At 40.5% G+C, this 27,801-nt stretch overlaps 1 protein-coding gene across 8 annotated transcripts in view; it reads right to left on the bottom strand.

Moving 5' to 3' along the window:
• The window catches only part of CADPS (calcium dependent secretion activator), a 411,831-nt gene that overhangs the window by 314,543 nt on the left and 69,487 nt on the right, over positions 1 to 27,801 (bottom strand). The window lies entirely within an intron of this gene.

The raw sequence follows: 27,801 nt of genomic DNA, 5'->3' as shown, positions 1-27,801 counted from the left end.
CCTCGGGTGGTCTGATACGCCCTGCTTTACAAAGCTATAGTGGCTAAAAGTCTAGTGCTGGCATTAAAACAGACACGTAACCCAATGGAACCACACTCAGGACCAGAGGTAAACTCGTGCATATATGGTCCACTAATATTTGAAAAGGGAGCCAGGACACTCACTGGGTAAAAGATGGTCTCTTCAATAATTGATTTTGTAAAAACTGAATATTCACATGCAGAAGAATAAAATTGGATCTCTATCTTAATCACTCACAAAAATTAATGCAAAATAGATTAAAGACATAATTAATTAATCCCCCAAACCTATAAAATTACTAAAATAAAACAAACCAAAAAAAGGCTCCTTAACATTGTCTTGTTAGTGGTTTTCTGACAAGAAAAAGACAAGGAACAAAAGGGAAAAACATACAAATGGAACTACATCTAACTAAGAACAGCATGGGAGGTGGGTCCAAGATGGTGGTTCAGGTGGGTGCTGAGTTCACCCTCTCCCCAAACCATATTAAACTTATGCCTATATTTTGAGCAGTTCTTCCCGAGAGACAACTAGGAGCCAATCAAACAGCTTTTGCACAACAAGCTAGAGAGTGGGACTGCATAGAGAAGTCAGGAAACCATGAGAGCTCTCAGGGAGCTGAAGGAACAACCCAGAACAAGAGGAACTGGTGAGCGCCATTGTTTACATTTTTTCTGAATGTGGATAGTGGGCGGGAGTTCATCCAGCTTCTCTGGCTGATTTGCTGAGCACTGTGGCATGTCCCCAAGCACCCCTCTTGGAACCAGAGCAAGCAGAAACAGGAGGGCACCATAGCACACACTGGGATGCACACACAAGGGACTCCCCCACATGAAAAAAGTGAAATGCTGACACAATGCTGTGGTGCACACCTGTACAGCTTCCTCATCCAGAGAAAGTGCTGAAGTAGTGGGCACTGCTGCATGCCCATGCGGAGCTCTCCTGCCCAAAGAAAATGTGGAGCTAGCAAAACTTTGTGGTACCCACACTCAGGGGTGCCCTCTGTGGAGTAAGTGAGGTGTTGCTGTGCACACACAAGGCTGGCCTTGGGGAGAATGGGCAGAGCAAGTAGGGCACTGAGAAGCAGGCATGCAGTAGTGCACCCTGACCCTGCTCTGACTGTGGATAATTAAAGCAACAGGGCACACAGGCAGGGATGACCATGTGGAATGAGGGGCATGACTGAGTATGTGAGGAGCTGTACTCCCTAGATAGAGAGGGAACAGAACTAGTGAAGTTCAGCCATGCACACAGAACAAATATGTCCCACCCAGAAAGGGCAAAGCTGGAGGAACAGAGAGCTAAAAAGTAGCCCTGCCCAGACCCTGCCCTGATCACAGACAGTTAAAGCCATGGGGCATGCTAAGAGCACACCAAGCAGCCCCCTCTACATCAGGCAGCCCCACCCAGATTAGAAAGGCAAGGAAGCAAAACACTCTAGGTTGCCCCACCTGGAGCCCATTTCTTCAGACCAAAGGTCATATCAGGCACCTCAAGCACCCATTACAACCAGCCAGATTGCCCAAACAGTCCAAATCAGAGCCTACACGGAGACCACTTTTTCAGGACTGGGAGAGACAGCTATTCTTGCCACATCATAGAAACTCAAACAATGGGGAGGCAGAAGAATATGCCCCAAATGAAGAAACAAGAAAAAAGTTCAGAGAAAAACCCCAATGTAAAGGAGATAAGTAATAAAGAATTGAAAGAAATGGTCATAAGTATGTTAAAAAAAAAAAAACTTGAGAGTATATAGAAGAATACAAAGAGATAAAAAATGTAATAAAGAACCAATCAAAAGAAAACAATATCTAAAATGGAGAATATATTAAAAGGAATCAATAGCAGATTAGTTAATATGGAAGAATAGATTAGTGACCTTGAAGACAGAATAGTGGGGATCCAATTAAAAGGTAAATCATTGATGGACCTAGAAGTTATTGTGCTAAGTGAAATAAGTCAGACTGAGAAAGATAGACACATATAAGTGTATGATTTCACTTATACATGGAATCTAAAAAGCAAAACAAACAAAACAGAAACAAACTCATAGATACAGAGAGCAAACTAATGTTTGTCAGAGGGAAGGGGATTAGAGGGATGGCTGGAAAAAGGGAAGGAGATTAAGAAGTACAAGACTCCAGTTACAAAATAAATCACAGGAATATAATGCACAGCATAGGAAACAAGGTCAAAAATATCATAATAACTATATATGGTGGCAGGTGGTTACTGATCTTGTTGTAGCGATCATTTTGTAAGGTATATAAATGTTGAATCATTATGTTGTACACATGAAACTAATATAATGTTACTTATATGTCTATTACAATTAAAAACAAATTTTAAATAAATGCAAAACCTTTACTTGTTCAACTTTAAAAAAAGCTTCTGCACAGCAAAAGAAACCACACGACCAGCCACATGAAAAGGCAACTTATGGAATGAGAGAAAATATTTGCAAACTATCCGAAAAGGAGTTAATATCTAAAATATGTAAGGAACTCATATACTATATAATAAAAACAATCTGATTTAAAAATGAGGAGGAATCTAAATAAACATTTTCCTAAAGAAGACATACAAATGGCTAACAGGTACTTGACAAGGTATTCGACATTGTCTGGGAAATGTAAATTGAGACCACAGGAGGATATCACCTCACACCTGCTAGAATGGCTATTATCAAAAAGGCAAGAAATAACAAGTGTTGTCCTGCATGTGGAGAAAAGGGAACTCCTGTGCACTGCTGGTGGGAATGTAAACTGCTGCAGCCACTATCAAAAACATCATGGTGGTTCCTCAAAAATTAAAAATAGAACTACCACATGATCCAGCAATCCCACATCTGGGTCTATATCCAAAGTAAATGAAAATAGATCTCCTTTCCAAAAAGAGATTCTGGCAGCCCTAAGTTCAGTGCAGCATTATTCACAATAGTCAAGATATGGAAACTACCTAAGTTTCAATAGATGAATACATAAAGAAGATATGGTTATATATACACAAGTCAATATTATTCAGCCATGAGAAGAAAGGATATCCTGCTGTTTCCACAATTTGGATCAAACTTGAAGGCATTATGCTAAGTTAAAAAAAAAATCAGAGAATAGGAAATATAGGATTATATCATTTACATGCCGGTTTGGCTAAGTGGATAGAGGATTGGCCGGTGGACCAAAGGGTCCCCAGTTCGATTCAGGTCAAGGGCATGTACTTTGGTTGCAGGCTCCTCCCCAGCCCAGGCTCTGGTCAGGACTTATGCAGGAGGCAACCAATCAATGTGTTTGTCTCACATCAATGTTTCTCTCTTCTACCCTTCCTAAAAATCAATGGAAAAATATTCTTGAGTGAGGATTAACAACAAAAACACATACAAAACACACACACATACACACACACACACACACACACACACACACACTCACACTCACACAAAAGTTGGACTAAGAGAAGCAGAGGGAAGTGGTATTTGCCAGGAGCTGGGGTGTCAGGGTGGGGGAAGTGGGGAGGTATTTTCAAAGGGTATAAAACTCAGTAAAAGATTAACAAGCTCAAGGGATCTAATATACAGCATGGTGATTAAAGCTAATAGTACTAAATGGTAATTATGTCAGGGGATGGAGATGTTCGTTAACCTTACTGTGATAATCATTTTACAAAATATACATGCATCAAATCATTACATTGTACACCTTTCACTTAAATATATGTCAATAATACTTGTCAATTATGGCTGAATTTGTTAGATGATCTGTATTGTCTTGCTGTTTTGTTCAGCAATGTTTCCCCAGGGCCAACTTATGCTTTACACACGACAGGCACTAAATGAAGTGCTTGTTAAATAAGTAAGTGAATAAAGTGCACAAAAGATAAATTATTTTCAATATCCTTTCCTCAGCTCTAATTTACCTAAAAAAGTCAGCTAAAAACTTTGCTCTTTCACCATTATTTGTAAAGTTACTCTTCATAACAAGAATGGGATACTGCCTGAGAACTGCTTTTCTAGTAGGAGGAGAAGGACAATTCCAGTTCCTGTTCTACCCACCTCTGTGTCATCTTGGAAAAGCCACTTCTGTTCTCTGAATTGGCCAGAGAGTTAAATGCTTTTCTGGAAGAGGCCAGGCTTAAATAAATAAATGTCATCTCCTCCTCAGTCTTCTCACTTAGAAAGCAGATAAACTTTCACTGGGAAAATGGTGGTAATTCTAATAGCTATTCAATGACATAATATGAGTTTGTGGGGTTTTTTTTTTGTTGTTGTTTTTTTTTACAGAGAGGAAGGGAAAGAGATAGAGAGCTAGAAACGTCGATGAGAGAGAAATGTCGACCAGCTGCCTCTTGCACACCCCCTACTGGGGATGTGCCCACAACCAAGGTACATGCCCTTGACCGGAATCGAACCCGGGACCTTTCAGTCTGCAGACCGACCCTCTACCACTGAGCCAAACCGGTTTCGGCTGTTTTTTTTTTTTAATTATGAGTTTCTATATATATTTAAAATGCTTTCATCTTTAATATATATATACACACACACTAGAGGCCCTCATATGTATAAACTAGAGGCCCATTGCATGATATTTGTGCAAGAATAGGCCTTCCTTCCCCTGACTTCACTCCCAGCTGCCCAGGAGGCTGGCATGTCCCCACTCCCTGGCTGTCAGGGAGTCGGCATGTCCCCGCTCCTGGCCCACTCGGGAACTGGCAAGTCCTTGCTTCTGTCCAGAGCACCACTCCAGTAGCTCCCTCTGCCACTCCCTTCCCCTCATAGCAGGCATCATGCCCCTCCTGGTCACTCTATGCCTGCATATGCAAATTATCCTCCATCTTTGTTTAGTTAATTTGCATACTCACTCTGATTGTCTGTGGGCATAGCAGAGTGATGGTTAATTTGCATGTTTCTCTTTTATTTGGGGTCAGTCCTGGATTATGAGGGGAATGTCCAACTGCTTACAGATGCCCCCCATTTTCTCTCCTCTTTGTCCCCCTCCACTCAACCTCCACTGTCCACCCCCCGCCAGGCCTTCACAACATTATTGTCTATTAGAGGTCCGATGCACAAAGATTTGTGCAAGAATGGGCCTTCCTTCCCCTGGCTGCCACTACCACTTTCGCTCCAGTTGGGAGCTGCCTTTCCACCTTCCCATGCTGCCCAGAGGCCTGGAGCAGCTGGGGTGGTGCAGAATGCCTGTGTCATTGCCATGGTGACAACACAAGCATCCTGCCCCGCCCCACTCCCAGCCACTGGGCACCTGAGTATGCAAATTAACCCATCATCTTTGTTGGGTTAATTTGCATACTCACTCCTGATTGGCTGGTGGGCATTAAAGTTACAGTCAATTTGCATCTTACTCTTTTATTAGTACATATATATATATATATATCTCAAGCCCAACTCCTTGCTTTCAAAGAGGAAGGAAGAGGAAAAGATAGAAACATCGATGATGATGAGAGAGAATCATTGCTCGGCTGCCTCTTGAATGACCCACACTGGGGATCAAGCCCACAACCCAAGCATGAACCAGGAATCGAACTGTGACTTCCTGGTTCATAGGTCAATGCTTAACCACTGAGCCAGCCAGGAGTTAGGCTTTTATCAGAGTCATATTTGTTAACCACATGTATAAATTTACATTTTCTTATAGTCACATTTTAAAAAGTAAAATGAAAAAGATTAATTGAATTTTAATATACTTTATTGAACCTGGTATATCCAAAATTATTAATGAGTTATCTTACATTCTATGTGATGTCTGAAACCTATGTATGTGTCACTGTCAGTACATCCCAGGCAGAATAACCACACTGCAAGTGGTCAATATCACATATGCTAGTGGCTAGTCAGAATGAACTCACTTCTAAACTACTTGAGCTTTTGTGTTCTCACCAGGGATAGTGGGGCTGGACAGAAAAACCATAGTTATTTTGTATGTACTTGAAACCATTTAAACTGAAATATTGGGCAGAAGTTGATTTGCTCATAAAAGTGACACTCTACCATGAATTTCTTTTAAGCAGGACAACTTTAACTGGCTTAGATAATAAATCTTTACTGTGTGCCTCACAACTAAGGTGCCTCACAGCATTTCTTGCTCAGAATTCCTTCCAAGACTGGGTCAATATAAATTTTGTGTAATTTGGGGGGTAAGAAGGAATGGAGTGAAGGGGCAGGAGAGGGAAGGGAGACCAATAAACCTTGATTTCCTAAATACTTAAGCAATGGAAATAAAATTAGGCGCACACCCTCTGAATGATGATGATTGATTGTTCACTCAGACCAAATCCATTCTCACTCTAACCTTTTGTTTGATAAGCATAGTGTCATTTTTCAAGAAATATTTACAGAGCACCTACCACCTGCCTGGGCCGTGGGGTTTAATGATGATCAAAACACACTCAACCTCTGATCTCACTGGCCAGGCCCAGGCCCAGCAGAATCAAGGCGATAGGGATTGTCCTCAGGGAACTTGTCCTTTAGAACAGAGGGAAAGGTAAAAACCACACAAAGGTATGTTTTAAAAAGTCAGAAGGGAGAAATTGCAGAATATAAAATTCTCAAAAAGAGGGGACCATGCCAAAACTGGTTTGGCTCAGTGGATAGAGCATCGGCCTTCAGACTGAAAGGTCCCAGGTTCGATTCCGGTCAAGGGCATGTAACTTGGTTGCGGGCACTTCCCCAGTAGGGGATGTGCAAGAGGCAGCTGATTGATGTTTCTCTCTCCCATCGATGTTTCTGACTATCCCCCCTCTCTTCCTCTCTGTGAAAAATCAATAAAACATATTAAAAAAAAAAAAAAAAAAAAAGAGGGCCTTCAGCAATATCATTTCAGTCAGGTGAATGCTTATCATGAACCCCCACAAAATATCCCCCACTTCCCTGGACACCTCAAGTTCTCCGAGAGGGAGGTGGGGCCATGGACTCTAGAGGCAGATCTCTGTCCATTCCTAGGATGGATACCCGGCTGACCATGTTCACTACTTTCCTCACCACTGATTAAATGAGCTCAGTTTACTTAGTTACCTCACTAAGGCATGGTTCACTGGGCAAGCAACTAACCTCTCCACACCTCAGTTTTTCCATCTGTAAAATGGGGCCATTACTGACTTCTCAGGATTGTTGTGAGGATTATCCCAGATAAGTAAAATATTCATTGCAGAACCTGGAACAACATGAAATCCCAACAAACACTAGTTGTTGTAATGATTAATTCTCATCTTTGAGTCTTTGCACATTCTGTTCCCTCAAGATAGCATGCCTGTGTTAAATTCTATTTGTATTTTAAAAATCTAGCCCATGTGCTCCATCCCAGACCTTCCCAGGTGGAGTTTGTAACTTTAATCAATGCTTTTTTTTCACAACCTTAAAGGTACATGGATCATGCCAGGAGGTAGCTATCTAAACACCAGTGCTCAGATGCAGGGTCAGGAGAACGCAGGCTTGTGTTCAAAGGATATGGGTTCAAGTTCTGGGGATACTACACACTTCCAAGCTGGATGGCCTTGACAAGCTGCTTTCCCTAAGCCTCGCTTCTTCCTGTGTAAAATGGGAGTTATTAGACCACGGCTGCTGTAAAGATGAAAAGAAAATGAGATGATGTATTTAAGGATCATGGTACATTGCCTGGCACCAAAAAGAGTCATGTGATAAAGGCCCAGTGGCTCTTCAAGATGTGGCCTCTGCTGGCTCCTGGCTTTGTCTCATCCCACTCTGCTCTCCACTTATTCTACTTCAGCCAAACTGCCTTTTTTCTATTTTCAAATGTGCCCCAACCTTGCTTGCCTGAGTGCCTTGCCCTTGCCATTCCCCAGCCTGGATGCTCTTTGCTTGCCTCTCCCTGTGGCTGCTACCCTCTCACTCTTGGGGCTCAGCTTACCCAGCATCTCCCAGGAAGGTCTTCCCTGGCCACCCTGTCTACCATAGTGTCCCCCAAGCTAATCCCTACCACAGACAGTGCCTTCATAGCCATCGTCATAGCACGTTTCTCTAAGATCAATTTATTTAACTGAATTATAACATGATTTAGAAAAACATGTCATAAGCACACAGTTTGAGGAATTTTCACAAAGTGAATTCTCCCCTCGAACCAACTCTTCTTCAAGATAAAGAACATAACCCGGAACCCTGAAGCTCCTGCATGTCTCCAAGGTCATTGCCCCTCTCCAAAGGTGCCCAGTAGCCTGACTTCTAGCATTGTAAGTTCATCTTGCCTATTTTTGAACTTGATGTTTAAGCAGTCATGCATTACAAGATTCTGTCATGTGGTTGGGGGTACCAACAGTTGTTCATCCTCATACTGAGCAATATTCCATTGTATGACTAAACCAAAATGTATCTGTCCTCCAATCGATGGACATTTGGGCCTTTGTTGCTTATTTTTAAATTATGCTTACTTTTCATTACTTGTCTCGCTGTAAGAGCATATATTTCACATGTTCAAGAAACTATGTCTTTCTAGGTTACTGCTAGGCTTCTAGTATCTAACACATAATGGCCTATAAACTAATATTTGTTAAATGAATACATAAATTTATTGTGTTTAATATACACCAGGCATGGTGTTAGGTTCTGGAGATATAAAATCACCAAAGCACAATCTTAACTCCTCAGTTTTCTTATAGTATAGTCAGAGAGCACATGCTCTCTTTGATTCCTTATTACACTTCTGCTGACTATCTGAGTGAATGGAAATCTCTCCCAGGAGCTCCCATAAATAATCAGTCTAAGAGCCAAACTGTGGGATAGGATTTATCTCCAGGTCAAAGTTAACTGACCTAGACAAGCTTGAGCCCTGAAGGTGACCTTACATGAACACTCAGAGATAATTGGCCCGGAGTACCTGACAGCACAACTCTAAGAAGACAACCGGGCTTCTATGAGCTGTTTACAAATAGAACCTCCCAAAATAGAAGTCCATTTACAAGCATTCAATATGTATAGAAACCACAGAGCCTTGGATCAGAATTCAGAGTTGAACTAATGAGTTCCAGGAGCAGAAAACCTGAACTAATGATAGGTAACCATTGCAGAAGGAAGTGCTGCAGAAGTGTTTGCTAGATCTACTTGGGCATTCTTGGTTCAACCCACCCATTAGGCAAGGCCCGGAAAGTCTCACTGGATTTCAGGCACTTTGCCATTAACTACAGTATCTGGAGCAGCTTGAAATGGGACCAGCCCATAGTGAAGACAACTGCACATTCACATTTGCGTACTGATCCTAGGAAAAGCAGAGAAGCAGAGCCATCTCAGGCCAAAATGTGTCTTTAATACAAGTCCTTGGGAAAGTAGTTAATTCTGGTTTCCTTCTCTGTACTTAGAAGATACTCTTATCTGCCTCACAGGATGTCCATAAGGACTAAAAGAGATGATTTATGTAAGGTACATAGCACACTCTATGGAATAGAGTTAGGACTCAACTAATAAAAACAAGAAGATTTTTGTTATGACTTAATTTTTCCTTTTCACTTTCATTAATATTTTACCTTCTTTCAATGCTCCTTCTACTCATTTATTTAGTGTTTTGAAATCACTCTTATGTGGTATTTTTTACCCTTTTCTTCTTAAGCCCCCACATTTCAGAGGCTGAGAAGCCAACTTCCTTCCCATCGCCTATGCATCCATGAGTAGCCATGCTGCAGAGGCAGAAAGCTGTTGAGGGTCTTTTAGAGAAGCTTTTGAAATCCTCATAAAACAAACATGTCCGATGGTATAACCCTTTTCCTTCCTGCTGCCCCTCCTTCTGCTGAGAATACAACGACATTATCCAGATCTCTGGTGTCCAGTGTGTGACCACATAGGAGAGGCCAAGAGCATCATAGGGATCTTGGTCCTTATATATTTGAGGAGCTGAATACATGTCTGCAAACACCGTCTCTGGCCTTCTCCTTATGTGAGAAAATATTAATTACTATTTGTTCAAGTGTTTTCTCTTACTTGCAGCCAAATTCTTGCCTAATGGATACATGTGGTTTTCTCTAGGCAAGAAAGAAAGCATACTTACTAAGGTTTTTATTGGTTAATATGCCTCCTATCACAGCAGCAACTATATTGTAGAAGAGGGGGGAGCGATTTTTGTCCCAAGGGAATGAATTTAAATGGTAGCAGCTAAGCATAGACTATCAATAATATAAGTTGTTTTGGGGTATAAGGAGATGTTCTAATTATACACATAAAGTTCTTCTCTAAAGTATAAGTCAACATTATGAATTACAACCAAATAATATGAGCTTTGCCTTTTCTTTTTAAAAAATCATTAATTTTTAAGATCTTCTTCACTATGGAAAGCTGGCAAAAATGTGACGTCCACAAGTTTTTTAAAAGCATAAGTTTGACAGCAATGCTTATGTAGTTTCCTTTTTTTGAAAGCTATCAAAAATTGATATTGGTCCATTAAATTTTTAATAATTAAAATCTCTTCCTACAATTAGATTAAAATGTGTTCTACCCTAAATGAAGTCGTGCTACTGGGAAATTTAGGAATTTTATCATGCTAACCAAATATTACTTAATTACATAAAATTCTTCTCAACTTCTACAATATATCCATTTACATAACCTATTCTGAGAAAGGTGTTTTAAGTGAGTTTTATTCATTTGGCTTGAGCAAATAAAAATCAATTAGAAAGACCTCTTTATGGAAAAGCATGACTGACTAATTCGGAAATGAAAGTTGAGGGGCAAAGTATTAAAGATGGAACTGTTGATAGTCTGTGACCCTGGTCCGCTCTTTGGAACGTGGTTTCCCCTAATTCAACAATTCACATAACATTGTTATGAATATGCCCTTTCCATATCCCAATGCACTACTATTTACTTTATATTTTGCCTTGAATACATTTAAAATAATATGATTTTTTTAAAAGCTGGAAGTTGTTTTAAGCAATGATATCTGTGAAATCAAAGGCTTTATGTACTAACTATTATTAAAATAGTAAGTATGGTCATCCTCACATATCTACCACATTTAAGGAAGAGCTTCTTCAGTTAAAAAAAAATTAAAATCTGCTATAAAAGCTCTTGCTAATTGAAAAAACAATTTATGTTTTTTCTGCTTAGGGTAGCAGAAGCTGAATAATGTCTTTACTTTTAGAAAATCAACTCTACGTTTTTAAATCATTAGAAAATAGGTCAACTAGCCATGTTATGCCTACAGACCTACTTGGGCAGGCAAACTTGGAAACAAAATTTAAACATTGATGAAGCTGGAATTCTCTTAGTAAACAATTATTCAGTACAAGAGAAAAAAAAAATGAGCTGGGCTAATGGTTTGGTTGAAGATGGGATGAGAGGAGGAAAAGATCAGGAGAAAATGCCCTACACACGGGTATACACAGCAAAGCAGCTTAAGACAGATCAAGTGTCTAACCCTTAAATGAAGTATGTGGTTCACCTACTTTCTTCTGGCAGGTGGTCAGATATAGATTTGGAGCCTCATTAAGAGTTATTCTAATTGCCTTGGCTCTCACACATTTTGGTTTCAAGTCTCTTTACACTCTTAAAATTTATTTTGTTTTGCAAGTTATGTCTTGTTTATTGATATGTACTATATTGATAGTAAAATTAGAGTTTGAAATATTTACTAATTAAAGCAGCATTAAATTCATTGCCTATTAACCTAAATAATAAACTTATGAGAATCACTGTATTTGCTGAAGCAAAAATTAGTGAAATGCCTGGCATCATTGTTAAAGCATTGCAAGACTCTTTTAGAGATTAAGAGAGGAGGGCTAGGTTTGCTTTGCATATCATTTCCGCATTCAGTCTGCTGTGGTCTGCTGTTTTGGTTGAAGATTGTGAAGAAAATGTGGCCCCTGCATATTGTTGTTGGAAAGGGGAGAAATCTAATGCCCTTCCAGGAACATGTGGGTAGTTTTCTTTGATACTAAATAAAAGTTCAACCAGTGGCATTTTCTTAAATATTAGTTGCAATGTGAAACTGTAAACCACATCAATGAACTTTTTGTCCTCTATTACATTAAAACTTATTGCTATATCTCAGCTCTTTAAAGATTTTTTTTTCCACCCATGGATGGTTTAAAAAATGTATACCATATATTGGGCATATGGAAAACATTAGTTTATTGAGTTATACAAATATTCAAATATTGAAACATTTCATTCCACAATATGTAAACAATCATATTACTTAATATCACCATTGGTATCACAAAATGTCTTCAGGGCTTCACAGTTCAAATTTTATCAAAGGCAAAAGAATACTATAAGTAGGTTTATCTTGAAGTAACAGGCTTCCTCCACTTATTTTCTAGAAAACATCAACCAACTACCTAAGTTTGACTAACCTTAGTTTGTCAGTAGTTTTTTCAAGTAAAACTGATATTCCATTAAAAAGTTCAGTTAACGCCTAGCCAGTGTGGCTCAGTGGCTGAGCATCGACCTATAAATTAGGAGGTCACTATTTGATTCCCAGTCAGGGCACATGCCCAGGTTGGGGTTTGATCCCCAGTGTGGGGTGTGCAAGAGGCAGCCAAACAATGATTCTCTCTCATCATTGATGTTTCTCTCTCTCTCCCTTTCCCTGCCTCTTTGAAATCAATAAAAATATATTTTTAAATAGACCTTTTAAGAAAAAAAGTTCAGTGGACAACTCAGTCACACAAGCTCCTGTCCAAAAGATAACCACTGCCCTTTGTTATGTACTTGATGTTTACTTAGTGTTTTATTATATAAAACTAAAGGCCTGGTGCATGAAATTCATGCATGGGGCGTGGGGGAGTGTCCCTCAGCCTAGTCTGCACCCTCTCCAATCTGGGACCTCTCAAGAGATGTCCGACTGCTGGTGGGATTGAGCCTAAATGGGCAATAAAACATCCCCCTCACAATCCAGGACTGCTGGCTCCCAACCACTTGCTTGCCTGCATGCCTGATTGCCCCTAACCGCTTCCACCTGCCAGCCTGATTGACGCCTAACTGCTCCACTGCAAGCCCAAATGCCCCTAACTGCCCTCCCCTGCTGACCTGGTTGCCCCCAACTGCCCTCCCCTGCAGGCCTGGTCATACCCAATTGCCCTCCCTTGCAGGCCTAGTCCCCCCCAACTGCCACCCCTGCCTGCCTGGTCACTCCTCACAGCCTGCTGTTCAGTCATTTTGTTGTCCCTCACTAACCCCCATGCTGGTCTAGTTGCCCCACACAGCTTTCTGTTTGGTCATTACTGTTACTGTGATGGCATCCCAGACAATTTGCATATTCTTCTATTATTAGTATAGACAAAGGCTATCATAGGACTTGACAGTTAGGTGCTACCCAGTGGGTGCTAGTCCTGATCACTCTCTCCAGGACTCAGATTCTACATTTATGAAAAGAAAAAAGTTGGCTAATGTTTAATTGGGTTCAATTTGCATCATGATCTGGGACTCTGGTTATGATGGAAATGAGGCATTTTGGAGACAGGGAACCTTGGGTTGTAGGAGATGTGTTTTCCTGGGGGTGAGAGGACACACTACTGTACTCACATAGCACATAACCAGGAGGGGAACTCAACAGTCCCTCTCAGCAGTGTTTACTGCTCTGAGGACTCACAGCAGACAAAGCCATCAGCCCTTTTGCTGAGTTGGCTGCTACCAAACACAAAAGCAGTGAATCTGTGGGCAGGAGAAATTTAGGGGCATGTGAGGACATGCACCCCATTGAGACACTCCGATTTAGAAAAAGAGAAGCCATTCCTACACAGACCCACTTCTTTAAAAGAGCAAGCAGCTTTGAAGTTGGGTGTGGAAGCCCAGAGAAGAGCAGATGTGCTGGGTCAGCCTCCTGGGCCACTGATTGACCAGGAAGAAGGGACAATGACACACTTGACAACAAGCTTGGGCAGCCGAGAATCCTGGAGCAATAGACAGGGGGCCATGCAGAACAAAGCTTCTGGAAAGAGAAAGGTCAATTCCATGGAGAGGGCACAGAGGACTAGACTTCAGAGGAAACTACTGCTGGGAGCCAGGGCATGTTGCACTTGTGTGTGGAGCAGATGGCAGCGGAGTGACAGAGGGCGCCCCAGGGCAGCCAGTACCCAAAGCCAAGCAGACCATGAGAGGGAAAGGTGATGCTGAGGTTGGGATTCCAAGTCTCTGCATTTCAGAGACCACCTTTTGGAAGACTGCCTCTTTGATTTTAAACATTAACAATAAGAGACCAGAGAAGGTTTTGCATTTTCTACTTCACTGAAACTCCTCATCTCCTTTTGATAATATTTTTTTAATTTTAATTGAGATTTTTTAGTTCTAAGAAGCTCTTTTAAAAATCTAAATATCTATTTCAAGTCATTCATATCCTAATGCTCTAAGAACCCTCACCCGACCTTCCGATACTAAGCTGACATAGGCTCTCATAGGTTCTAATGAAATGGAAATCTGCACTGGTGGTGAGGGCAGGGAAGAAGAGAAGCATCATTCTAGAACTAGTTGGAAATCTTTGGAGGAAGGAGAGGATATCCAAAGACCGGAGCCTGATGGTGGGGGGTAAGCATTGTCCCTACTTGGTAATTTTTGCACAAGGCAGACTAATGATGTATCTGTAAAATTTAACATGAGCTCTTCAAATTCCTGGAGCCAAAATTCATTCATCCATGTATTCATTCATTCAGTTGTTAATTGAGCACCTCTATGTATCAATCACTGTTCTAAGCACTGAGGATTCAACAGTGATTTAAAAAGCAGAAAACCTTCCCCCTTTGGAGCCACTATTCTAGTTGACCCTCGGGATGGCATGAGTTCATGTCCATTTTTTAGTGCATAATAAAAGAGCAGGTAAATTCTGACTCACAAGTTTCCCTGTAGTCAACACAGGAAAAATGTCTTCGTGGGTCAAGTTTGGCCATGAAGGATGGCTAAATTTCTCTCTCTAGAAGGACATGCACATTTAAAGAGCAGAGATACTATGTTACCTGGGGCCAAACCCTACACAAGAGGAAAAATGGCCTCAGAAACTGTCTGGTATTTAAGTATTTTATCTCAAAAGTTGTTAATATAGTCTAGACTATATCTTTTCAATAATACCATCTTCCACCCCATCCAGAATATTCCTGTAGTTTCAGAAAGAAAACAAAAGACAAAATGTATGGCTTTCCTTGAACAGAGATGATGGAAGTGGCCAGTTTGAGTCCTGGGCGAACTGTCTCTTTACTGTATGCTTCTGGCCTGTGCCCCAGTTTCAAATACAGTCAAGAATGGTGCACCTTAAGTTTTTCCACCATCAGGAACTTCTATTTCCACCCCCACTATGGATCTAAGTTTTAAATTGTCTCCTTCTTAAAACTTAGCCTCCCTCCCATCCCTGCTTACTTTTACCAATCAAAGGGAGGGTAAATTTTAAACTTCAGTCATCAATACCTCTACATTGAACTGACATAACTCCAGGTCCAATGTTTTAGTCTTGGTATAATAAAGACACAACAAATACAAACCTAGGTTCAGGAGCTGAATAGCAACCTGGGGTTTGAATCCCAGCTCAGCACTTAATAGTTGTGTGACATGAGTAATGAACTTAACCTACTAGGCATGGTTGTAAAGGTAGGTGAGACAAATTAAAAAAAAAAAAGATATATGCACATCTATTTATTGAAGCATTATTTATAATAGCAAATATCCATTATTTGGGGCTGGTTGAATAAACTATTATATCACCATACCATACAATGGAGTACTATCCTGTATAATAAAGAGGTAATATGCAAATTGACCCTAGCACAAGATGGCCAGCAGGAGAGGGTAGTTAGGGGCGACCAGGCTGGCAGAGAAGGGCAATTGGGGGGGGGCCAGGCCTGCAGGGGAGGGCAGTTAGGGGCAACCAGGCTTTCAGGGAAGGGCAGTTGAAGGTAAGCAGGCCTGCAAGGGAGGGCAGTTGGGGGCAATCAGGCCCGCAAGGGAGTAGTTAGGCATTGATCAGGCTGGCAGGGGAGTGGTTAGGGGGTGATCAGGCTGGCAGGCAGGTGAGCGGTTGGGAACCAACAGTCCCTGATTGTGAGAAAGATATCTGAGGAATCCCAGATTGGAGAGGTGCAGGCTGGGCTGAGGGACAACCCTGGCCCCGTGCACGAATTTTGTGCACCAGGCCTCTAGTATAATTATAAAATAGGCGTGGGGAATAACTTTAGATGTGGAAGTGAAATGAATTCCAATACATATTATTAATTGAAAAAAAATGAGTCAGATAAATGAGTGTAACATATAGTACCATTTATCTAAGAGAAAGGGAGAGCAATACACACATGCACACACACATACACACACAGGCACACATGCTTATATAGTTTACCTTTGAACAACACAGATTTGAACTGCGTGGCTCTACTTATATGTATAAAGCCTGTACATGTATTTTCTCTTATGAGTTTCTTAACACTTTCTTTTCTTTGTCTTACTTTATTATAAGAATGCAGCCCATAATACATGTAACATATAAAATATGTGTTAATCTACTACTTATGTTATCAGTAAGGCTTCCAGTCACCAGCAGGTTATTAGTAGTTAACTTTTGAGGGAATCAAAAGTTACATGTAAATTTCCAACTGCTCAGAGATTTGGTGTCCCTAACCCCTATGCTGTTCAAAGATCAACTTTATTTTTAAAATGGGGAATACGCCAATGCTTAAAATAAAATGGTTTCTAATTGAGATCTATAAATACCATTTCCCATGAAAACTGATGGGGGTTCCTCTCTGCCCAAGGCATGAAATATATACAATGAACCTTGTCTTACCAGAAATTAAGGAATCCATCAAAGATTTATGAAATCTTATTTAAAGGACTCAGAAACCAGTTAGAGAAGGTTCACACTGGCCATAGGTGATTTGTGATTTGATAGAAATAATGACTACACAGCATGTGATGTCAAATATGTTTAAAGCACAACAGTACTAAAACACACAAGACAAAACAGAACAAAAAATGTAACTGGTCACCTTCCAAAAAGGCTAAGAAACCAACCCATTATTTTAATCATTTAAATAAAAAGCATCAAGCCAAAACCGGTTTGGCTCAGGGATAGAGCATCAGTTGGGGTTCCAGTTTCGATTCTGGTCAAGGGCACATTCCCAGTAAGGGCTATGCAGGTGGCAGCTGATTGATGTTTCTCTCTCATTGATATTTCGAACTCTCTATCCCTTTTCCTTCCTTTTTGTGAAAAAATCAATAAAATATATATTTTAAAAAGATTATGAGTAAAATATTTGAAATATGGCTAATAGTCACAAACACTGAACATGCCCTTCCTTGCATACTGTCTTGAGACATATGTTAATGATGGTTTGAAGCCATCACACCAGTAAGCCACATAAATACCAACCAGCGAGCACATAAAGATAAACTTTTTGTTTGTTTTTTTACTTCAGTGTAGAGAGAGCAATTTTAAAGCAGAACTGTTTTTTGGAAATGATTCTTTTATTGTGTGATGTCAGAGTGAATCCATATACTTGATGTACCTATAAAATATCTTTAAAATGTTGGAAACAATGTTAAAAAACCAATTAGTCCGCTTTTAGAGGTTCTGAAAAAGAGTATTAGTAAGTTTTGCCCAAATTCTTAAAAGATATAAAGACCCAATATTTATTGCATAACAATAGATTGTCATGGGGAAGACAGAAAGCTGCATTTCAAAAAAAACCTCTGCATAACAGATAGGTGGAGTTGAAACACACAAATCTTGATTTATTGATAAAAGGTGCAACCAGTGACACCTACCTCCCATTTAGATCTAAAGACCTTTCTAAAGCATCTATTTCAGTCATGGTCAAGTAATAAAAAAAACCTCAAAACGGGCCTTTGAGTATTAAATGAAAATTTTCAGAAATACTGAAGCATATTTATACATACTCCTGATATCAAAACATCAATTAACTTTTTATGAGATCAAAAATACTTTAAAATCAAACATTATTTCATCTGTGATTCATTCTTTTAAGGGTACTTTATATATATATATATATATATATATATATATATATATATATATATATTATTAAGTACATAGTATATTAGTATAGTAATAGTTTAAAATGACTATAAAGAGGGGGAGTCCTCAAAAAGTTTTATTGATGGGATATGTGTTCAAAAATATTTGGAGACCAAGAATATTAAGGGTCTTCATTTTGGAGTTAGATTGTTTGAGTTTGAACTCTAGATTTATTGCTCATTAACTGTGGCCTTGGGACAAGAACTTGGCTTCTCTAAGCCTCAGTTTGTTGGTCTGTAAAATAGATATATTAATAGTGTCTTCATTATAAGTGTTGCAAAGACTAAATGAGATAGTGTATGAAGTTGTAGCTCTGTCCTTGGCACAATGGTAGGTAAACCAAAATGTTAGATACTCTCATCATCATCATGGTTATCATCCCTGTCATTGTCATCATCATGATACAGTCCAGCTGTCTAGTCACTACTATCCATGCTATGTCCTAAATAATAAAATTCAAACAGCCTCCAATGCATCTTTGTGGGATCCTCGCAGTTGTGTAAGGAGTTCCATAACTTATTTTGGCAGTTTTATTAAAGGTATGGCTAGTTTGAATGGCAAGGTATGTCCACACACATTCAACTCTGAAATAACTTAAGTGCAGAGCACACAATACCTTTCCATACTAGTTACCTTCCTTCATTTGTTTTCAAATTAAAAAAAAAAAAAAAAAAAAAAAAGAGGCTCTTGGGAGAAATGAGATGAGGTTCAGTGCCAGCACCTGCCACCCCACCTTTCTTTCTCCAGCTTTCTCTCAGGCTCTGCATGTACAGCTGTGCAATACAGCATCTGTATCACTAGGTTTCCTCGGGTGAGAACAGAGTTAAGAGGAAGTTGAGATAAGCATGCACTTTATTGTGGGGATATCCGGGAAGATGGTGGCTCATGGAAAGTTACTCATTTCTCAATGTCTGCTTCACTAGGATTCATGCCTTCAATCCATTTGTTTTAAAGACCCATCAGAATGGCCTGGGCGACCCACAGAGCTGCGTGTTATCCTTCTGCAAAGCTACCACATGTGGGTGCGGTCCAGATCTAGCTCCTGAGTCAGTGGCAGGCCTTGTTGCTAGAGCCTTTCCCTCAGCCAGGCCTCGTCTAAATCACGAGGTTATTACTGTGCTCGCCAGCACGACTTGTTTGAATAATCTGCTGTCTTGCTGCTGCGCGTGCTCAACCAGAAAGCTAATGAATGCAGGCAAAATAAACCTCTTCTTAAGCAGGATTTCACGCAGAGATTTTTCCAAGAAGACTTTGAAGATAAATTCCACTGAACTTCAAGTTTGAAAGACTAGTGGTTTAGTATATTTTTCACTGAACTTAAATAGGACTGCAGATAGGGAACAGAGATGAAATTCTAATATTGATCTGCTCTGGCTACGTTTTCAATCCTAGTGCTCTGGAAGTCATTTCAATGATCAGAAACAATGTTCTCACTAATTTCCACTGAGAGCAGATATTAGCTTCTGGATGGTTGGTGTTGTGGGGCAGAATATGTTGGTCAATACAAAGGTTATGACTCCACATAGAAATGATAGAACTATACAGTTCCCAGCTATGTGATCTTGGTCAAATTAATAAATTCTTTCAGCTTCTGGGAATAATAGCACCTACATGGTGATGGTTGTGAGAAACTATATAGATGCACAATGCCTGGCCAAAAATACGTGTTCATTTTATGCAAGCTTTCATCAGCATCCTGACGATCATGGTCATCACCAGCACATTAGTATGATTTCATGGAGACATCTGGCAATTTGAAATAGGAATAGAGACACCTGTTAAAGTTCCAGTTCCAACATTTTTTCTGGATTTTTGGCATGCCAGAAGCGTTTGTTATGCAACTTTGGGTTCCATTTTCTCCAAGTGGAAAATGGGCTCAATAAAATTTGCCAAGATTTCTCTAAGTTATTGGCTCAGCAAAATTTAACCTATTAATCTGCTAGAATGTGGAAGCCAATGTCAAGTCCATTCTGTTCTCCATTGCTGTGAGGGAAGCAGCTCTGGTATCAGCGGCCACCGCTTCCTGGGCATGACTCTGAGCTAGACTTGGTGTTAAGTGCTTTTTGTGCCCTGTCTCATGGGCGGTTCCTGACCACCTGAGAAGTAGGCACTGCTCTGGCAACTGAGGAAACCAAGACAAAGAGACACAGAACCTGGAGCGCAGAGTCCAAGTTCCAACCAAAAGCCCATGTTTTTAATAAGCCCATTATATCCACCCCCTGAAGGGGGAGGACTGTGGGAGGCCAAACAGCAGACACTCTACAAAGCACCATATTGCAGATGGCATGATTGTTATCATTTCCTTGTTTTTCATAAACTCGATAGTATTTTGCTCGAGCTCATTTGCCCCAAGGGCTGTATTCTTTGAGCCTGAACAGACGTCCAGTGACAGCAAGGATAATAACGCTGGCAGAAAAATACGCTGGCTATCCTGAATGAGGCTTCTAAAAAACAAAAACAAAATAAAAGAGACAGCAACCACCTGAATGTGTTTTAGAGATACTCAACAAAGGAAGCCATCCCCATGAGAGTATAATAGGTTGGAGTTTTTCAGAAGTTTATGTTTATTCTCAGACATAATTCCAATTAAACCTATAAAAATGTTTCCATGCACTGAGAATGTGTGTGCAATGAGAAGAATTATAACAACTTTAAAGAAAATAATAATTGTAATTAACATTTATGAAGCATCATTACATGCCAGGCTCTGGGCTAATAATTATTTATTGAGATTCCACTATGTTTTAAATACTATTCTGAACTCTATAGATAGAGTTTTGAATAAAATAGCCACAGTTCATATGTTCAAGGAGTTTACTTTCATGTTTTATTTTGGATACATGAGTATAAGCTTTTGGGAGAGAATTTTGAAAACTTTCACTGAAGGCTTAAAATCTTTTTTAAAATTTTGAATGAACAATTCTAATTTTACAGATTTATCCTACAGAAAGTTACGTCAATGTTCCCTACAGTGATGCTCATCACAAGGTTGTTTATGATAAACAAAAGGAAATATTTGTGATTCAAATGGATACATTTTTATATTACCATACAATGGAATATTTTGTCAGCCACTGCAAAAGACTTAGAATCTTATAAAATTCCTTGGGAAAATGTTGATGACAATGAAAAAGAGTACATGATCTATTTTTATAAATCACACAGAAAAATAAAAAGGCTATATAACCATTACATTTATAGTAGTATCTCTGAACAGCTTTGCTATAGGTGATTTAAAAGTTTTTCTTATTCTATTTCTAAATTCCTATAATGAATAGTACCACTGACACAAAAAGAAATTACTTTACAAATATTATAGCCCTATTCATTTTCATCCCAGACAATCTGTTTCTGATTCCAATGTCTCCATGTATATATTTGACAGAATGCAAAGAAACAGAAGTAAAAGCATTATTTTCACTGCTCACTATGTCATTCAGATAACCCACTTGGTGGTGGCAGGGGTGGGTATGAAGTGGAGAGGTGAAAGAGTGGAGGGAGGCGAGAGGGGGGGGGGGCTTGATTCACATCAGTTCAGCAAATATCACTGTGCACCTAAGAGCAGCTCTAACCAGCCCTAACTACAAATTCCACCTCCTATGTGAGCCTTTGTTTACCCACCTGCAAAATGGCAGGACTGGACAAAACAGTTTTTAAGGAAATTGTTGATGATCAAATGATTTCCTTACTCTGTTTGGCAATGACCATGGCCCTTAATCCCCTCGGCATCCATGGAGGTTCAGTCCCTGGCACAGCTGTGTGTGGGGGGAAAGTCATAGTAGTGACTAGTAAGCAGGAATGAGTGCTGGGTTTGCAGATGCACCTGGTGGTTCTCGATTCCAATGACAACACATTGCTTTTGGAGTCAGGGCAATCCTGTGGTTGCCTGTTTTGAAAACAGTGGCTTTTTTTTCTCAAGCACATGTACTTAATCCTAAACAAAATAAAAATAAATGTATTTCTCAGTACCCTTTGGGAAATATTCAATAACCTAAGAGATAATGAGGAAAGATACTCTTTTTCAGGCCAAAGAACTGAGATAAGAATGTATTTGGGATTTTCATAAGATATTCTTTTTCTCCAGTAACCACATCTTCTGCCGCAGCGCAGTCCCACCAATGTGCTGATGGCAGTGCTGACCTGTCTGCCTAATATGAGGACAAGAGTCACCTGTGGCCATTTAGCACTTGAAATGTGACTAGTGTGAGTGATAAACTGAATTTTAATTGTTTGAACTCTAGATAGCTACATGGGGCTGCTTTGCACATATCAATTTGTACTTCTTAATCCCTTCATCTTTGAGGGATATAAAGTATAGCAAAGGGAATCCTATGTAATAAAAGGTTAATATGCAAATTGACCGAATGGCAGAATGACTGATCGCTATGATGTGCACTGGCCACCAAGGGTCAGATGCTCAATGCGGGAGCTTCTTCCTGGTGGTCAGTGCACTCACACAGGAGGAGTGCCACTCAGCCAGAAGCCAGGATCATGGCTGACTGGATCCTCTCTTGCCTCTGTGGCAGTGCTAAGGATGTCTGACTGCCAGCTTAGGCCCACTCTCTGAATTGACAGTCAGATATACTTCAAGGGCTCCCAGACTGTAAGAGGGTACAGGCTGGGCTGAGGGGACCGCCCCCCACCACAAATTTTGTGCACTGGGATTCTAGTCCTATATAATAAGTAGGTAATATGCAAATTGACCATCACTCCAACACACAAGATGGCTGCCACAACATGGTCAACAGGGGAGGGCAGTTGCGGGGGACCAGGCCCGCAAGGGAGGGAAATTGGGAGCAATCATGCCTGTAGGGGAGGGCGGGTTGGGGGAATCAGGCCTGCAGAGGAGGGCAGTTGGGCGGGAACCAGTCCTGCAGGGGAGGACAGTTGAGGGTGATCAGGCCTGCAGGGAAGCAATTACATGTCAATCAGGCTTGCAGGGAAGTGATTAGGGGGTGATCAGACTGGCAGACAGAAGCAGTTAGGGGCAATCAGGCAGGCAAGCAGGTGAGTGGCTGGTAGCCAGCAGTCCTGGATTGTGAGAGGGATGTCAACTGCCTGTTTAGGGAACGGGCCTAAATGGGCAGTTGGACATCCCTCGAGGGGTCCAGATTGGAGAAGGTGTAGGCTAAGCTGAGGGACACACACACACACACACACACACACACAAACATGCATGAATTTTATGCACTGGGTCTCTAGTATAGTCAATAATATTGTAAAAACCATGTGGCTACTAGTCTTATGAGGGGGATCACATTGAAAGTTATATAAATGTTTAACCATTATGCTGTACACCTGAAACTCATATAATATTGAATGTCACTATAATTGAAAACAACTTGTAAAATTTAAAAATAACTAGCAACATGTGGTTTCTTCATTGAACAGCTTAAATTAGAGCCTTGCAATGAGAAGTGTGTGATCCATGGACCAGCAGCAGCAATTACCTAAGGCTGTGGTCGACAAACTGTGACTTGAGAGCCACATGCAGCTCTTTGGCCCCTTGAATGTGGCTCCTCCACAAAATATCACGGCCTGGGCAAGTCTATTTTGAAGAAGTGGCATTAGAAGAAGTGTAAGTTTAAAAAAATTTGGCTCTCAAAAGAAATTTCAATCGTTGTACTGTTGATATTTGGCTCTGTTGACTAATGAGTTTGCCGACCACTGACCTAGGGGCTTATTGGAAATGTGGAATCTCATTTCCTACCTGGAGCCTACTGATCCAGCATCCCCAGGTGATTCAGATGCAAAATAACACATGAGAGGCACAACTCTTGTGGCTGTTCAACTTTCCATTATATTCCATCAGTTAGTCAAGCAACCAACTTTCAATGGTCTTCCAATGAGTCAGCTAATTAGAACTGCTCTCTTATCAGGTACCAAGATCTGTCCCTGGTACCAGGCACTGGATTAGGCACAGCAGGGGAAATAAAGAAGGTATCAATCATGGGCCCTGAGCAGTAGAGCATGAAGATAGGAACATGAGTGTGGGTCCAAGTGTTCTCCCAACACCCCTTTCCAAAAATGTACCATGAGCAAGTTATTTTACGTCTCCAAGAGTGCCTCCTCACCTTTTAAACAGAAACCATTTGTGAAGACTGAGACAATGCACATTAAGTGCTTAGCACATGTCTAGCACATAGCAAGCTGCTGTTTTATTTATCTAGGCTCTTAAGAATACAACTGCTGCAGCTCTGAAGATCAGTTGTGGCAGATGAGAGCCCAAGCTGAAAGGATGCTACTTTCTCAAGGAGTGTCATACTCACAAAACTCAGCATATAGGCAGAGGCAGAGCCTCTGGACATAGATATGTTTTTCATTAAGTAAAACAGCATAAGGTAATCAATGTATTGGAAAGGCCATATCCTCTGCCACAATACCAGTTGAAATAAGTAGTAATTTATTTACTTGACAAATACTTTGATAACCTTATTTGGGGAGGTAGTAGAAATTTAGAGCATGGATTCTGGACCTAAGCTACCCACTCTTTTAGCAAAATTCTCTCTTCACCTATAAAATGGGAATAATAGTAATATTAACCTCACAGCGATGTGTAAAGATTAAGTGAATTGATACATTTATAGTACTCAGTGACTGAGTGTCAGGTACTTAGTGGCTCAGTAAATACAAGCTAGAAAGACATGGCTGGCAAATAAAATAAAAATGTACATGCACCTTTAAAAAACCACTCAGCCAAGAAACAAAAAAACCCCAAAAAAACAAAAAAAAAACCCACTAAAAACGACTAAAGGTTATCAGCCTAAAAAGTGTTTGGAAGTAGTCTTTTCCTTAAAGATTAGTCCTGCCCCAGTTTTATTCAGCTTTCAAACTCAATGTGGCAAGCAATTGTGAATGCCAAGTGACCAAAAGCAATTTTGTAGTGTAGATTACAGCATCACTACTTATATGATTTCTCGGAACAAGGACATTACTCGGTAGCTTTTCTTCCTGGCATCTTTGGGAGCCAATGTTTCTGTTAGAGATAGAGCCAAGTTACCTATGTGAGGCAGGGTTCCATTGGTGTTGTCCATATCCAAGTCTTCTGGAAAGAATCCAACGCAGCTCAATTATGCAAAATCGGGTTTAGTGGAGCTGCCAAATGTATCCATGAATTGTTAAACATTGTGGAAGAGGTTGGAAAAACAAACTCAGCATTTGAGCTAATATATGCAGCACACCATCCCATTAGACATCCTTTTTCCTTTCCAGAATGACTATTAACCCAGAACACAGATGTTTGCCACAAACCACTGCTAGAAAGTGAGTGCTGCTTGTCCGTTCCCCTGATGCATCCTGACCCTCACTACTGAACACTTGTTTCTCTCACACTGAGAATAGTTCATCTGGCTTTCAACCAGATTATCTGAAATTTCAATGGACATGTTTATGGATATCCAATTCTGAAGGAAAATTAAAGGAAACATGGAAATGATCCCGAACATGAATGGGTGTGTTTGTGTGTGTGTGTATATATATATATATATATATATATATATATATATATATATACACTTGAGTGTGTTTGATGACTTTCTTCCTCAAAATCATTATTATAGGGGAATCCAAAATGCCAATGTAGATAAACATGGTATTCACATCCTCCCACAACTGAATCAAAAGAACAACTATTATTCAGAACCGCTTGAAATCTGGCTGAATGGAAGCCCTACAATTAGAGAATTAAAGAAAAACTCATTGATATTGATAAGAGGGGCAGAGACCTAGAAGGGGCTGGTCTGACACTCACACATGTGGCATGTTTTTAATCGGGAAGGATATCTCAGCTATGGAGGTTTCCCTGAGGAGGAGGGATCCCAGCCTGCTCAGCCCAGGTTTCCAGTGCCAGGAAGAGAAATCCCCATAACTTCAGGCTATAAAGCCCAGTGGGGATTGTAGCTGAGTGACAGGGAGGCTGCTGGAGACCCAAGCAGTTCCTCTTAAAGGACCAGTGCATGGACTTACTCAGACACTCCCTCTCAGCTCCAGTGCTGGGGCAGCAGCTTGAAAGGATCCAAGGACATATTGGGAGGAACTAAATTGTCTGGCATCAGAGCAAGAACTCAGGGATAGCTTTCTCTCAGACAAAAATGCTGGGACCTACCCACCTCAGAGCTGATCCCATTCCACCCAATTTGCAAACCCACCCAAGCTGTTTGCAGGGTCTTTTTCATATAAATGTCCTGTTCTGGCTCAGGCTTCAGACTTTCCTAAATCTCTCAAACAAGTGGCAGCTGGACTCAGTGTACCCCATCTTTCTCGATAAGTGGACCAGGCCTGACACTATCAGCAGCTTGCCAAGGTTCCATCTTGGCCACTCCTGGACACTCCCTAGCACAACACAAGAAGCAGCCATCAGCAGAATGCTTAGAAATATGTTAGGATTTATTTAATTAGTAGGTGATTATTAAAACTAAATTAATGGGAACCAGTGTTTTCCTATCTATGTTTTGTTGATCCAAAAAATTTCTGTCAACATCTTTTTATATTCCAACACTGTATAGGCCCTGGGCACAAATTCATGCACAGGTGGGGGTCTCTCAGCCTGGCTGGCAATCAGGGCCAATTGGGACCATCTTGCTCAGCCCCGATCAAGGCTGATCAGGGCTGATCAGGGCTGATCAGGGCCCACCAGCTGGGGGGAAAGTCTGCGGGAGGTTGACTGTGGGAGCACACTGACCACCAGGGGACAGCTCTTGCATTGAGTGTATGCACCCTTGTGGTCAGTGGTGTCACAGTGACTGGTTGACTGGTCATTTGGTCCCTGATGTAACAGTCGCTTAGGCTTTTATATATATAGATTTCCTACATTTACTCAAAGTTCACTTTTTTCTCCGTGGCACTAACACATTCAAGCTTATTAAGTAGTCTAACTTAATCTTAAATATGCTGATGCAGAGTGGTTATAAAATATTTTTGCAGGTCATTTGAGTCAAAAATAAAATGGTTTCTAATCAGAGTGAAATCATCTCTTAGTTTGAGAAAATGATGGCAGTATTAAAAAAAAAAAAAGAGTTGCCATTATACCCATGCCTAAACTATTCTCTAGGTCTTTTGCAGAAAAAGATGTAATGACTTTTAAACACAGAATTTGTCTTCTTATATAACTCCTCCATGGATTTCATCACCCCTTCCCTTAACTTGACCAAATTGCAAACTGCTGCTCCTCAGGAGCTAAAGGAAAGAAAGCTTTGAGGATGTTCATTAAAAATCCAAAGAACTTAACAACTCCTCTGGAGATTTCGTTCTCCTGAATAAAACCCTCTCTTGTGCCTCTGTAGGAGTGGGGAACCTTTTTCTTCCAACAGCCATTTGGATATCTATAACATCGTTCATAGGCCAAGATTATCAGCTTAAAAATTGGTCTGCTATATTTGGTCAAACATTTCATTAACTCACCCCTAATGTCTTTCCAGGGGCAGACCGGGAACAAAGATCTCACACAAAGTAGACAGTCTATAAGAGATTGTTGAATGAATGAATGTTTGATCTGACCTGGCTCTTAAAATTTCAGAATCTCCATGCGCTGATGGAGAATTCACTGTCTCTAGAGACTGCTGGCGTTACCCTCTAGAACTGTTCACCCAAGCTTTGGCTGCTTGTCATTTTCCAGCATCCTGTCACAATGGTCCCATGTGAGTCATGTGCTTCTACACTGCCCGCATTCCCAGAAGAGCAGCACTTCACAGATAGTACACCCGTGTTGACAACACTTATCTCTGTGTTTTGAGAGATTGCGCGTTTCTTCAATGGATGTTTAAAGCATCGGATAAGAAGACTAGTTGCCCAGACTCTGGACTCTTGCTTTTGTGACTTGAGG

Source organism: Pipistrellus hanaki, assembly GCF_964339955.1.
Source record: "Pipistrellus hanaki genome assembly, chromosome: 13".
In the NCBI taxonomy this organism is placed as follows: Eukaryota; Metazoa; Chordata; class Mammalia; order Chiroptera; family Vespertilionidae; genus Pipistrellus; species Pipistrellus hanaki.
The sequence above is the reverse complement of the archived record's forward strand: the minus strand, read 5'-3'. Positions and strand labels throughout refer to the sequence as shown.